This window comes from Mastomys coucha, unplaced genomic scaffold (assembly GCF_008632895.1).
Source record: "Mastomys coucha isolate ucsf_1 unplaced genomic scaffold, UCSF_Mcou_1 pScaffold1, whole genome shotgun sequence".
NCBI lineage: Eukaryota > Metazoa > Chordata > Mammalia > Rodentia > Muridae > Mastomys > Mastomys coucha.
In genome coordinates, this window is record NW_022196891.1 from 59,140,860 (window position 1) to 59,156,955 (window position 16,096).

Below are 16,096 nucleotides of genomic sequence, written 5' to 3' on the forward strand. Positions count from 1 at the left end.
CCCCCCCCCATGAAAATTATCCTCAGATGCTCTTCGTCAGTCTGGAGATTATACACCATTTTCTCCCAGGATACTCTCTTCCTCAAGTACCCAGCTGCACAGTTCAGGTAGAAGAACGGTATCAGAGCCATGCTACAGAACACAGGAAGAAAGCATTCACATCCTTAGGTAAGACAGAGATCCCAGAGGAACTATAACAGGGGTCAAGTCCGGGGATCCTCAACCTCCTCCCTGGGACAGCTCTGTCATACATAGACAGCTAAGCAAGAAAACTTATCATTTCTCTTGAGCTGTCCAAGAGTCCAAGGCCCACTTTCTCTGTTAGCCACTGCAGCTTTCCTTCACTTACAGAACTTAACCTCCCTATCCTAAACCATCGCCTCAAAGCCCAACACGCGCACACACACACACCCTACTCTTCTATTTCTCCTGATCAAGGCAGTTCCTGTCCTGCCTCAATTTCCTACACGCATTCTCTGTTTTTACTCACTCAGCCTCGCCCTTTGTGCTGGTCCCTTAGTGGAATTACCCGTATTTTTCTGAATTTCTTTCTGACATCTTTCCTTCCACTCATTATTTTCTGACCCTTCTCCTATTCCAGAGTCTCATTCTTTAATTCTTCTAAGTTGTGTTGTCTTTCTGTCCTTCTTGAATGACCTAGGGCTTAACTTCTAAATGCCTACACAGAAAGAAAACACAATAATTCTTGAATAGCCGTAACGCACGGTCTCAGATTTTGTTCCACATTCTTCGGAAGCATGCCTATTTTTAAAGGTAGCATTTCCCCTTTGATGCAAGCCTCTTTGCTCCACCTGTGAACTTTCTTCATTCCAGGAAAGGAAAATGAGTATACTGTAGCTACTTAGAGGAACGACACTCACGAAATATTCAACATGTTCTTCCCTTGTGGTCTTCCAGCTCAGAGAACATCTCTTTGGAAAATGTTATTCATTTTATACCACTCTTATTCTGATATTTAGTGGCTATATAAGTGTTTATAATTTATAAATAATGGCTACATTTTAACAAGCATAAAATTTTACAAATATTGTTTTATGTATTAGCCCCAGGGACTTAAAAATCAAGGGGACAAATAGAAGACCAGAGATCAATAATAGCCTCAAGACTATTACTTCTATCTAATAATTGCTCAATAAATGGTAATAAAAGTTAGCAGAATATTGATACTTTTATATTGACCCTAGAGGAAGCTATAGAGTTAAACTGGATCCAGGAAAGACACAGCACTTTGGAAAAAGATCACGCTACAACTTGGATACTGTCTGAGTCGGGATTCATGAGATAGAAACTCGATTCCCAGTCTAACAGTGTTAGGATGTAGACCTTTAAGAGGTGGAACCTATTGTGTTGCAAGATTTTTCCTGTCCAATTACATTAGGGCAACAGGAGGCCTGTAATTGGACAGGGAAAAGGAAGGTGGAGCTAAGCGTTGCAGAGACAGAGAGCCTTGAGAGGAGAAAGAAGAATGGAAGTAGACCTGAACCAGCGTGGCTGTAAACAGCCACGGATAGTTATGATATCATAAGGTTAGAATAATTGGGATAAAGCTTTTATCATTATCAATTGGCTCTGAAATTATTGTATTGGCATCTTGCAAATTGTGATTTTATTGATACATAAATCTGATTGGTTAGCTATAATCTTTAAGAGTTATGATTTGACCGAGTAAATGAGTGTTGTGTTGGCTGACAGTGGGGTAGGCGGTCGTTGCGTGGCAACGAGAGGAACTCGGGGGCTACAGTCCTGCTGGAGAGTTGGTGGGCAGAGAGACCACCGAGTTGAGATAACCCGGCTGGAGCTCTGTGGCCCGCCGGTGCCGGCACTAGCACAGGAATGTGTCAGATCCATTTTTTAATATTTCCCACGACATATTGAAAGTGATTAGATCACTGGGCCTGTCCTTCAGGAGAGATGAATGTAATTTAATAATGACTCAGAGACCAGGCAAGGCCACTCTGCTTTACACTCTTCCACACACTGCTATTTCCTTCCTCTCCTCTCACAGGTATTGTAGCAGAGGGAACCTTGGACAAAGCCTAAACAGATGTGTCTACCTAATCCTGAACTTTCAATGTCCAAAACCATGAGCTAAATAAACCCTTTCCATTGACAAGTACCCTTCTCCAGGTATTGTGTTATAGTCACAACAAACAGAATAGTACAATACGGAATGAAGTCATTCCCATGTTTATTTCAAATCGAATAGAACGTTATGGTTGTTGAACACAATTTCATGGATCTTGACATGCAGTATTAACTTATATATACTATATATTGCGTATATGACTGACACATGAATCATGGTTTTTTCATAAGAAGTAAAACTACAGTACATAGAGGCTAAGATGTATTTTTCTTCCCCACTTTGTATCACTCTGTACTTTACCATGCATGGTCTACTTACTGAAGCCCTTGTCCTCTTATCCAACCTTTGACTACAACTTGAGGAAAAAGTCCATATCATGTAGGAAGAGAAAAAAGAAGAACTGAAGTATATTAGGTATTCACTTTGCGCTGTGCATTCTCCTATCTGCTCAACTCATTCTATACTGAGAAGTACACCCTGCTGTTTTTAGTTTTAGGAATGAGGAACTTGAGCTACCCTTCTCAAATTTAAATATTGTACTTTCGATCATATCTCCAGAACAGAAAATGGGAGAACTGAAAAATCTCAGGAGAATCTGACTTCAGTGACCTAGTTTTCCCTTCTGCAAAGGACCAACTCCAATATTAGATTTTTTTTTTTTTTACAAGAACACAAGTCTACTTTTATGTATTTACTCTCCCATTAGTTTAAGTCCAGGACGAGTATAGAATCACACAGATTCTGGGCCCGACGGCCTTTGCAGCAAGGTTGCTTCAGAATTTGGCGCGATCCATCCCACTGTTTCCATAGGGGCTTAGTTACCCAGATCACTCTGGTTTTGTTTCATTTGTCTCCAGGAGTCACTATATTGTTTTCTGCTTTGTATACATAAGCACATCTCTTTTTTTTTTTTTTAACTTTTATTGCATTAAGAGAAAAGTTACATGATTTCAATTTATCTGAACTTGTTAACATTTAAAAACATATTTTAAGTAAATAGAATTAAATCACATTCTTGTTTCCCAACTCATCCCAGAGACTCCCCCTTCAATACCTACAAAACCTTTTTTGTCATATGCCTTAAAATTTATAAAATATTAAAACAATAAAAATGAGTATTATAAAAGTTGTTTGATATAAAACAATAATCAATTTAACAGTCTTATGTAGATGCTTGTCTACAGCAATACTGAAAATATATATGTTTTTCTCAATATGAATTTTAAATAACTCCAACTATATTAACTGTATATTTCAAAATAATATATCACTACTAGTATTTTCTTAAATGAACATAAATATATAAAGTCTTTTTATTTGTTTGTAGGTTTCTTTTGTATTTAGTAGAGTTTAAAATCTTGGCTCTTACTGTGGTACAAGCAAAATAAGAACAATTTTTAGACTTTGGATTTCATTGTAATAAGGCTGTCCTTCAATGATCCTCACATCACCAAGGGATTTTACCTCCATCGTAGCTAAGCTGAGAATTGACAGTTCTGCTGCACCGAGGAATGTATTGTAGGCACAATTTTTGGATACAGACTTCCTGCTTTGGTCAAAACTATTTGACTTGAGTGAGTGACTTTATTCTCAGCCCACAGAGAACAGGTTACATTCATTTAAGAAATGGTGTGTGTATTAAGATGGTCTATCCATGAAGTCATTCACCAACTGTTTCAATAAACAATGGTTCTGCTTGGAGGGTGGCACAGACATTAGGTGCAGGTAAGAATCTGGTTCATTAGCTGTGATAATTTGGAAACGCCTTCATCTCAGAGAAAGAGTAACTTGTAAAGTCCTCTTCTTCAAACTTGATACAAGAGCTACAAATGTCAAGCAAAACATTCAGTCTCACTCTTTGTTGTTCTCTTTCCTACAAGCCACCTCCCAGGTTAATTGTCTATGTCTCCCTTGGATATATAAATACTTTTGAAATATATAAACTGTTCTGAAAAACATAGTATAGTGTAAAAACATGAAATAAACAATACTACTAATAGACAGGCTGAGATAGGAGAAGCAAGATTTCAGTGTCTTGTTGTACACAGCAAGACACTGTCACAAACAAGCTGAAAGTGTATATAGATTGTACAATATTGGACCTATTTCTCCAATTACCAAATTAGAGAGACCTTGGATAACAATCATTCCTCATATTTTTGGATTTAATTAATTAGGATATGTTGGTAATATTAATTTTCATGTTAAGATGTTAAGAAAAGGTAATTGTCACTTCCTGTTGTTTTTGTTGTAAGAGGTGGAATTAGATTTGGGTGGATTTGTTGAAAGATTACTTTCTTGCTTCTTCTAGGGTGTAGTTTTTCTCCTTATGTTGATGTTTTCCATCTATTATCCTTTGTAGAGCTGGATTTGTGGAAAGATATTGTGTAAATTTTGTTTTGTCATGGAATATCTTGTTTTCTCCATCTATGGTAATTGTGAGTTTTGCTGGATATAGTAGCCTGGGCTGGCATTTGTGTTCTTGTAGGGTCTGTATGACATCTGCCCAGGATCTTCTAGCTTTCACAGTCTCTGGTGAGAAGTCTGGCGTAATTCTGATAGGCCTACCTTTATATGTTACTTGACCTTTTTCCCTTACTACATAAGTACATCTCTTGCCTAAGTAGAACTCAGTTTCATTTTGGGCATAAACACCTTCAATTTTAAGAAGAGCCGTGTGCTCTCCTTGGTTCCCGATACCTCGCTTGTAGACAGCAAAAATGGCCCTGCCCCACAGCCTTCCAGACATCCTTGCTTTTTTTTTTAGAAGTCCTGTTCCCAGCAGGCCTCACAGGTGCCAAGATAGTGGAAAGAGCTTATCATTAGATATTTAATGGTTTTTCATAGAGTACATTCTGATTAACTCAACTACTATGATAGGCATGGTGGTACCGAAACCCTAGCACACAGGCTGTGATGGGGACGTCAGAAGCTGGAGGTCCACTCGAGATATAAAGAGTAGCACAGTAGTGCTGTGTTATCATTATCTTCTGCCTCATCCTGACCTTGATTAGCATGATGGCCACACCAGTACACTCATTTTTTGAAAATTCACCCATCTTGTGATTTGTAGTCTTTATCTAACAAATAGTTCTATAAGTTTTCTTTCTCTAACAAAAATAGAGAAAACATGTTTAGGTACCTCAGTTTTCAACTTTGTACTTATCATTGTATAAAGTCCAAGTATTTATTATAGACCTTAAAACTTATAATTATAAAAGACTTTCAGTAAGAAATCTCAGTTAGCTGATCAGAGATGCAAAGTCATTACAGGGGTATTTGAGGTAATATTATTTTTAGTATTGTGTTGGAAATAGCTACCCTAGATTAAAATATAGCCTTTTTTTAAAAAGTTTATAAATTAAAAAATTATATATAAATGTAATTATATAAAAATATATTTAATGGAATATTGCTCTTCTACATATTATAAACATGAAAAATTAGTCTTTATATGTTAAAAATAATATAATCAACATATGATAGATATTTAATTAAAAATATATTCATATGTAAGCATAATACATATATTATATATATATATAACTGCAAATACGGTGTGTAATATACAGAAGAACTCTTAGAAAAGTGAAAAGAAAATGTCCTGGTTTTGTATCACAAGTATTTTTTTCTAGAAAGTGAAATTATAAGTTGCCTTAACTTTTATTTTTACATTATTGTACATTTTCTAACTCGGGCTTGGTTTTTGCCCTAATCCATCTTTTGTTAGACATTGAGCACAGTACTCCTCGACAAACTTACTTTATTGTCCTCATACTATGTGACTACTACAGTCAGAAAGACATCAACAAAGGCTGTGGAAAGGCAAAAAACAAATCATAGCACAGTGACATTCCAGGTGGCGGTGACCTTTGACGCGATAGGTCTTACTTCACTTCTGGGAATGCTTATGATCTTTCTAAGTTTTCTTCTATAACTGTGGGTGGGGGAGGCTTTGAAGTACTCTGGAAAAGGAACCTTCCAGAACAATAGTATTGGAACCATCAAATTTTTGTCTCTCCACAAAAGCAATATGTAGTGTTGAGAGATGTGAACTCAACCTTCAAAGATCTGTGAAAACTAACTGAAGTCTCTTGGTAACTGTGGGGTTTTGTTGTTCCCATGAGTCAGGTCATCTAGTTTTGTGGCATTTCAATTTTCTCTGTTCACACTCCCCTCTTCTAATACCCATAATAGCCTCAAAATTCTACAATTTTGAGACCAGGGACGCTCTGAGATCAGCAACCTATCATCCATGGAAGGGGACAAAGTAACTTTGGATCATCCCAAAAATCTTCATCCCCGGGGAGTGAGAGTGGGGCTACTTCTCTAACACCTCATATTTCCAGGCTTTAGACTTCCAGGAGCAGAGGGTTGCTTATGGCCAGCAGTAAATGAACATGGCTCACCTCTGTCACTTCAGCTTTAAGGTATAAAGAATAATAAAGCTGGCTTCACATCAGAAATAGAAGCAATCTTGTAATCTGCTGCCCCAGGATTGGTAGCTGGACCATCTTCACAGGCATGTAGTCTTTGCCAGTCACAGAGGCTTGGAATCACACTATACTCTGCTCCCACTGTCCTAAACTGGGTATCCTTAACTTTCATTTTGCCTTGCATCCAACAACTAAGATTGTTAGCTGACATTCAGCACAAGATGGAGTATGCACACAGGCACTATAGAGGTAACTGAGTCAATAAAGTGTGAGCCAGGCAAGCAGGAGGACTGGTTTCCATCCCCAAAACCACAGTAAAAAGCCAGGCATGGTTGGTCATGTGAACTTGTAATCCCAGCGTTGGAGATGCAAAGACAGCCAGATCCCGGCGCTGAGAAACCTAGTCATTGTCAGTCAGAGTGCTCCAGATTCAGTGAGAGACTTTATCTCAAACATAAGATGCCTGATGTCAACCTCCGTTCTTTGCATAGACCATAACACCAAGACATACTGACACAGACACAGGCACACACAGAAGGGTGTGCACATGTCTGTCAGCTTTGTTCTTCTGCCTTCCAAGCTCCTGGATTTTGCAGCACATTTTCTATGGTTTTTGGCTCCTGCTCTTGATACTGCTCTGGATAGAAGCTAACAAGATGGAAGGTGAGGAAAGCCGAGGAGGGTATATCCCCCAAGTACATAAGTAACTAGTTTGTGGTTATGATTTTGAAAGATAAAAGGTTTTTGGCTTATCTTTATGTATACCACATTTTCTTTACCCATTCATATACTGAAGGATATTGGGACTTGGTTGTGACTAGTCCCACAATATGCATGTATCTGCAGATAAACGTGTGTGTGCAGATAAACATGTGGGTGCAGGTAACTCTATACTATGCAGCCTTATTGATTACTTCAGGCAATCATAATCAAGATTGGAATATCTGAATCATACAGTAGTGCTACTTGATTTATTTTTTTAGAGAACTCCCATATAGATCTCATTGTGACTGCACCAATCCCTAGCAACAGTGCAGAAGGTTCTCCCCAGTCTGCATCCTCAGCAGCGGCATATCATCAGTATTGACTATGGCCATTCTGATTAGGGTGAGACAGAAACGCAATGCAGTTGCCACTTGCATTTCCTTGAAAGCTAAAAATGTTGAAATTTGTTTTCATGCATCTACTGGCCATTCATACTCCTTTTGAACAGATTTTTTTTAAGGGAGAAAGGGTCAATTGCATAAGGCATAAGGATAGAAAAAAGAATGTATTCCATGTCAAACACTGCATGAAGCATTACATACATACTTTTTATTTCTCAGAATGGATTATAAAGTTAATGTCACTATGATAGCTTGTCCCAGAGTACACATCAAGCAACACAGATAGATAGATTTCATGTCCACCTTAACAGCAAGGTCCATGTGTTGTCTCCATCTGAGTACACAGAACTCTTCTGGGAAACAATTATTAAACTGGGTATAGACTTTTTGTCATTTCATCTTTTATCTCATTTTAATTCTGATACTCTAAAATAGATGCTTTTAACATTTCTAACATAGATGAGCAAACACTTCCCAGTCCCCCTGCTAGTTAATGGTCAAAAACAGGTTTTAGAACATCCCTCCTTGCTCCATATATCAACATAACCATCACTGTATTCTCTCAAAGGTAGAGAAAATTACCTAATAGAATATAACCTAAGATCCCGTCTGAGCATTAAGAGATATGGAAAAATTACCAGGTTCTTTTTTAAAAATAGTCCTTGCGCCTCATTGACTAAGGAATATCACGTTCTGGCATCAAACTGTCCCTGTGTCACTTCCCATGATGCACCACTTGGAAACTGATAACCAGCAAATCTCCCCAACCTAGTCATCATAGCCTGTCTCCCCTGTGACCCTCGAAAATTCCCTTGCCATCCCATGAAAACATACTGTAAAGATCTTTCCTCATCTGTCAGTCAATACGGGTCTCTTACCAACCACCCTCCCATGTCGATTACTATGATACACTGAACAGACAGCATCCGTTCCACACAGGGTGGCCAAATGTTCCTTTTTTATACCACCATGATTCACTATCCTTCCACAGAACTCACCAGGTCATCTAGGACGAGAGCCATTCACTCAACAAGAACCATACTTGAGAGAGCCAGGGGCTAGTAGGAGGACTTCTGGATTAACAGGATGGTCTTTGAGCTTTCCTATACTTTCTCTGTCCATCATCCCCACCCAATCCACTCCTGGGGGGGTACTTTCCTCAGGAGAAACCGGTTATACTCTCTCTCTCCCCAGAGCAGCCTTGGGATAGGAAACCACGCACTTGTCTAGAGGTAGAAATGACTTTGACCTGTGGTCAAGAAACATACCAGTGAAACACAGGGTTGGGTCACAATCTTAGACATGCTACTGGATTATTCCACAGGCATTTTTGTGAAATTTAGAGACAGGGGATTCCTTGCTGTGGTACGGAAGAAAAAGAAGAATGCAAAAGGGTGGTATCATTCCACTCTATCTGATGATTGGGGAAAAAAAAGCTTTTAAAATATGTCACTCAATAATAATAACAGCTCTGGTCCCCATAATTGCTTGAGTTACTATTATGTAGCACTCAGGGTCACCATCATTGTACTTTTCCTACAAAGCACCTAAACTATGCCAATAGAGTGTCCACAGGTATCTAAATTAGTACAAACTCACATCATGTCTGTTAATTTCTTAGGTACATTTTAGCTTCTCTCATCTAAACTATTATCTCTTTTAGGAAAGCAACTCCTTCAAAATTCTGCTACAATAATTTAATGATTTCATAATTCTGACCATATTATATGAATCTAGCATCAAGGATCATCTAGAAAAATCAAGTTAAAAAACAATATGCCTCGAGAGGAAACATGAGTTTTTCTTCACAATTTTGAGAATATATGTGTTTGTTTTATTCAGCCATCCTGAAACAAAACAGTGTATGTAATTGGAGATGGCTATATGAAAAGAGACTTGGACACCAGATTCATCAAATAAAACATTTACTCACACAAGAATAGTAAGTATAGCTATAAACTAAACTATTGATACAACTGGAAGGGAGATATTGGTTCCTGGGACGTGCACCTTGGACTTTGAGCACCCAAGGCAACTCAGAGTAGATCATATCTATTACACCTACCCCCTCTAAATAAACCACATTATTATAGCTATATACAATTTTACATGTCCAAGTCTTTTCATACCATTTATTAAATCAGGATGGATTTTTGATAGGAATCTCAAAATTAATATTATCAAAGTTAATAAACAATGACACTCAAAAATAATTCATTTTTCAATTATCAAAAATAAAATCCATGTTGTTTCTAAGATAATATGTCCCTCCATGGCCATCCATTTCACTGATGGCCATTCCTTCAGTCAATCTAAAGACAATAACACCCTGAGTATGAATTTCCATTTCTAGTCGGCAAAGCACAAGTGCTGTGTCATTCACATACCAGATTCTAATTGTGTTGGTATAGTGCACTGAATCTCCCCAGGGTTGAGTCAATGCATCTTGGTTTTTTTCATTAGTCATACTCTTTTTTAAAGAAAAAAATATGTTCTCACTTTGTATCCAAGGCTGATCTCAAACTCACAGTAATCTCCTGCCACAGCTTCCCAAGTGCCAGAATTACAGATGTAAGCCACCCAGCTCAGCCTTCAGTCAAGTGATCAGCTGCAGTTCACAATGACTTCTAACTTACCATTTCCATCCTACAGTATGGAAATTTTATTGTCTCTCTTTGTGTTTCAGTGCTTTACTTGTTGTTTTCTACTCCGTTAAACCAATCTGAATCAGGGCCAGGTTGTGTTAGTCAACCACCATTTAGGATTTATCTGACTTTTGGTTTATTTATGATTCTTTTTCTTCTTACCCTCCCTCTGCCAAAAAAAAAGAAAGAAAGAAAGAAAGAAAGAAAGAAATGCACTGATTTTGTTTTCAAGTGGTAATATCACATTGTTGTGTTGATTTCCATCTCTCTAGGATCTTTTGATCATTTTTTTCTTAAGTTGTTGCTGTGCATAAATTATATACGTGTGCATTCCTAAACACATAAATACAATCTACTCAGTCCATATATTGCTAAAATTTCAAAAAAATTAAAAATTAAAAGAGAAAATGTAAAGATTATATATTTTTTAAAGTTACTCAAAGTCAGACACCAAATCAAGTTCTTGGGCAAAGACAATACATTTGGGAAGCTGTCTCAGTCCTATGAGAAAATTTGGAGAACAGATAAGAAAAGTCAAGGAAGAATAAATCAACACATCTGTAACTACATGTGTTCAACTGAACCAAACTCTCCATAGCCCCTCTGGGAACTTATGTGGGACATAAATGAACACGTGTCTGCTTGGCTCTTCATGAATACTTTTCTGATAGTTCCTGCTTTCTTTATGAAGAAGAAGGCCAGTGTCACTGAGCACACAGGAAGACTATAGCATCAGCATCCCCAGGATACAAGGTAGCCAGCAAGAAGCATGGAAAGGAGAGAAAAGGTCTATCAGGTAGACCAGTAGTTCTCAACTTATGGATCACAACCCCTTTAGGGTTGTATATCAGATATTTACATTACAGTTCATACCAGTGGCAAAAGTAGAGCTATAAAGTAGCAATGAAATAATTTTATGGTTGGGGCTCGCTACATTGAATTAAAGGGCCATAGCATTAAGAAAGTTGAGAACCACAAACGTCTAAGGTAGACAGACAACATTTCTCTCCAATAATTAATTAGAAAATGGTAGCAAAGAAAGTAATTAGTAAGAAGTCATTAATAGCCTTGGGACTCATAGACATTTAAAGTACTTTACCATCAAACAGTCCTGACTTCTGCTTAAGCAGCACAAGAGAAGTGGCCATGGCTCTGCTCTGTGTTTCAGGTTTGTAACTGCTTAACTGAGTTGCAGCCTGCTGGCTAGGATATTTTTCACTAGCATCATGTATTATCTTCACAACATCTGCATGGGACAAGAATTATAGTCCCAATTTTCAGTAAAATGGAAGCTCAGAAAACTTAAATGATTCATGTAGGATCGCTCAACCAAAGGACCAAGCTAGAACCATAGAGAGTTTCAGCTGTCAGGAAAGCTCGCTGATGTCACAGTGGCCTGTCAATCAAGTCAAACCTCCTGCTGGGACATTAGAGAAGGGAGGTTGGGGGTGGGAGGGAAAGAAAGCTGAAAGTAGTCAAAGTAATACTCCCTGCTCTGTTTGTGCTCATGGAGGGGCACACCTCTGAGGGACAGAAGGGTCACCATTGGCATGGGCTTCATCTCATCACTGATGTTCCCTCTTCCTTAGGCCTGGGAATTTCATTTCTACATGTAGGAGGTAAGGTCTCTTTAGGTCAAGGGAGATTTAAGCAGATTAATTATTGTTCAAGTTGTCACTGAACCTTTAAAATAAGAGAGGGAGAAGAATAACAAATGATTTTTTTTTTTTAGATAATAATAACAATATTTACTAGGTTAAAATAAATGTAACAAGCAACCACTTTTGAAATTTTAGTGATAGTGCCTGGTATCTAAACATCAATCATTGAGGCAGCTGTACCAATTCTTAAGTGAAAAAGTTCTTACTCTACATGAAACTTGGATACTGCTATGAGCCTGAAACAGAACTGAATTCATCTGGAATCCATCATTTCCATTCTGATAGGTACACATGGCCTTAGCAGTGACCGTCAAAGAGCCTGCGCTAAGAATCACTCCCCAAATATTCCATTTTTAAGAATTATTTACTGATGAAAAACTTTTTCCTGGCCATTGTCAATGATAGTCAACATTGTTGGATCTTAATGATTTATGAGGAGTAGCGATAAACAGAAACATTACAAAATTACATCAAGATGTACAAAATATTGATAACTCCAACCTGAAGTAAAGCTTATGTTCTCCTTATTGGATTATTTCTATCTTTTAAAGGCTTCAATGGTGTCTCGTCTTTTCTGATTTCTCTCCTCACAGATTATAGTCAGTCCACAGTCCCTTCTACAAAGCAATCGCAACCTAAAGGCTTCCCATCAGGAGGGGGCCTCTGAGATGACCATGCTTCAGTGATGTGTATACTGATACACACACACACATACATAGCACTGAAGGGTTTTATTGCATGTTGAAAGCTGGCAAGTGCACATGATCCTCGGGAATGGCCAGTTAAGGTCAAATGCATCCTTCTGATATCCTATAGTCATTTTTTTCATCTTACAAAAAGGAAATGAAGGAAGCAGGGGGAATAATATAACAAATCTGTAAGACCCTTCTATATTAGAAGTCTGTCTATCTCTGTCTCTGTCTCTCTCTCTGTCTCCCTCTCTTTCTCTCTCTCCTTCTCTCTCTCTCTCTCTTCTTCTCCTCCCCCTCCCTCCCTCTGTATGTGTGTCTACTGCAGAGAAGTGAGGATTAACTGTAATAATATGGCCACTGAGGGACATCATGACATCAATAATACTGAAGTTCCTATCTGGATTTGTTCTCTGTCCACAAAGGACATCCAGTGAAGAGGCATCTTGTGACAGAAATTAAACATGTAGCAATGAAGAATCAAGAAGAAAATAGTTTACACGGTCCAAGTCAACTCTCAAGGGAAAAACAAAAACCTGTCCCCTTCAAAACCTTGTCTGCATCTCAGCTTAGATTGCAGATAAAAGCACACAGCTATCAGGTGTGTGAAGTACTGCCTCCCCCCACCCCCAAAGGGCTAGTAGATCTTCATTAAGGCAGTTTCTACCAAGAACTGCTTATGGCATGTATCTGCTGGGTCTACAATATCCAGGTCATAGAAACATACATTTGTGAAGCTCACCATTTGGAAGGAGTCAGGTGCTGTGTGGTCTGCTGTTGCTGGGCCTGGACACATTCAGCTGGGTGCTACTCCTGCCTTCTCCCCTTCATAGGCAGAGAGCAGGCTCTCTGCTCCTCCTCTGCACCACCAAGACGTCCTCTGTTCCCTTTCCACCGCTGCCATCTTGCTTCTGTCTTTACTATTTCCTCAGAGCCTCCTCTGCTCCCTGAAGCAGTGTTTACACTCTTCCCTCTGCAGATGCACCAAAGGTACAAGGGACATCTGACACAGCATCCTAGGAGTCTTCCCCTCTATTGCTTGGTAACAAACAAACAAAATATAAACAATGTGGTCACGTTTCATTCTAGAGAAACTAGGTCACTTGTGATTTCCAGAAAGATACATGCACAATTCCTCCCCCAAAGAGCTGCAGAGACTTCAATTCAGAATGTTAGAAACTAAGCAAAACCCATAGGGCTAGCCTGAACTAAAAAACATAAGAGCTATTTAGTACAATTTGGGGCTCTAAACAAAACTTTGAGCATTAGGAGAAAATATCTGGGATTTGAATTAGAAAATAACAAGGGCTTTAGATTCCAAGAACTGTTACATGCCAGAGATCATCTGACGTGGCTGCTTCATGTTTACAAAAGAAAAAAGCAGAGTTTCCTAGACTAAGGTTACTCAGGGTTGTCTCACCATTTGAAGGTTTCCTAGCCTGAATTATTCAAACTAGCACGTGTTGCGTGGTTTGGTTGTTTTCTTTTGTTCTGTGTTGCTCTTGTTTTGTTTTTGTGAATTGCCTGGCTTCTGCCCAGAAGAGAGCAAAACTGTAGCTCCCGAGCAAGAGAAACTGTGTTGCCAGACTCCCCCTATTTTGTCCCTAACCACTACTCGTCATTTTTGACCTAATCTGAGTCTGACCGGTCTTTATTTTCCGTACACACGACCTGCGAATCCACTCGTTTTGGGTTCTCAGTTTAGTGACTCGGAAGTGATGGACAACTCTTTTCTTCCCTCCTTCCTTGTGCTCATTGGCTCCCTGCCCCATCCTTTAGCTCAACACGTGGTCCCCAGAAGCTCCCATTCTCTGTTTTCAATTTCTTGTCTCCATTCACTCCACAGGACACCTAGAAACAGGCTGAGTGTAATCCTCACTTCCATCCGAGTTTATAAAAATCCTCAAGAAGAACACAGTTAGAGGGATGTGAAGCTAGCTGATGATGTGGGGGGGGGGGGTTGTTTGTTTTTGTGTTCGTGTTTGTTTTTGTTTTATGATTGCTCTGTTTATGATGCAAGGTATTGAGACCCTTATAACAAGGACCTCAACTAACTCTTCTAGTACAAGATTGACTCTCGGTGACTTTGACTGCAGAGCCAGTGCAATGCAGACATACAGAGGTTTAAGTTCTGCACCCTCAGCAATTGACATTGCCCTGAAATGAAACCATCCAAGCTGAGAGAGAGTCCTAGAAGAATCCAAGAATCTCCACACATGGCCATCACTCCAAGGGAAGACGGGGGCCAGCTGTCTCCTGGACTCTGCTGTCACCATGCCTCATGCTTTGGGGAATCCCCACTTGTTTCTTGCTATAGAAAGGTCTTGATTTCTCTTCAGTCCACCTCACTGCCAAGGTTCTGTGCCTCCACATCTGTACCCTCCTTAGTCTGTGCCACAGGACCTCTCTTCACCTAAGTCACCTCCTAGGCATGTGTCCCTTAAAGCATCCCTAAACGTACATTCCATCCAGCCATTTCATTCTTCACACACAGGCTTTCATTCCTGTGTCTCTCATGCGGTCATTTCCCATCCTGCCTACTCTTAGTCCTCACCTGCCATGGCCAATCCAGTGGACCTATCTACTTCCAGCTAATCCCCTTGGCTGTGACCCCCTCCCTTATGTGGCATTCTAATGTATTAAAAGCATGGCATCCCTTTCCTGGGCAACCTCCTTCATCCCCAATGGATAAGGCCATATCAAATACTTTGCTTGTAGTCCAGAATCCCGCCCCTCGCCCCCATTGAGCATTTGGTCTGTGTGGCCTTTTGACTACTGAAGATTCTGTAACCACCAGCGGTTCAGCAGCTGCACAAGTAGACTGTTTCCTCGACAGACTTTTCTCCTGAAAGGCAATGTGACTTTGGAGTCATTCTGGGAGTAGGCTGCTTTCTCCTAAGAGTCAAAAGCTTCCCTGTTTTAAAAACCTAAGCAGAAGATCCAAAAATAAAGTGTTTTGTGGCTATCTTCCTGCTGGGGATATTCTAAGAAAATATAGACTCAAAGGCAGAAATACCACCAGGCTGAGGCCAGTGTAATCTGCATAGTAAATGCTAAGCCAGCCAGTGCTATATAGTGAGACTATTTAAAAGTGTGTGTGTGCGTGTGTGTGTGTGTGTGTGTGTGTGTGTGTGTGTGTGTGTAATTATCTGATGTATAGCTTATGATATTACCTACACTATTACCTACACTGTTACCTACACTATTTTTAAGGATTCAAAGACAATATATTGACAACACTGACTCTTGACTTAGCATGCACATGTCCAATGGGTAGCTGAAATGAGATTAAATCATTTAGCATCTCTGTTTTCATACTTTGTGTCTCCTTGACTCTCTAAACCTTCAGAGACCAGATTATTATGTAGTTTTTTTGTTTTTAATTTAGACATGCTGATAATTTGAACTTTTTTCTGGAGTCATAATATGGTCAAACTGACTAGGTCTCATCT

At 39.2% G+C, this 16,096-nt stretch overlaps 1 long non-coding RNA gene across 1 annotated transcript in view; it reads right to left on the reverse strand.

Moving 5' to 3' along the window:
- The window catches only part of LOC116102420, a 72,934-nt gene extending 59,338 nt beyond the window's left edge, over nucleotides 1-13,596 (reverse strand). The window contains exon 1 of the long non-coding RNA XR_004123170.1: nucleotides 13,387-13,596. This is a non-coding gene — a long non-coding RNA (uncharacterized LOC116102420). The remainder of the gene's footprint in view (nucleotides 1-13,386) is intronic.
- Between the last annotated feature and the right edge of the window lie 2,500 nt (nucleotides 13,597-16,096).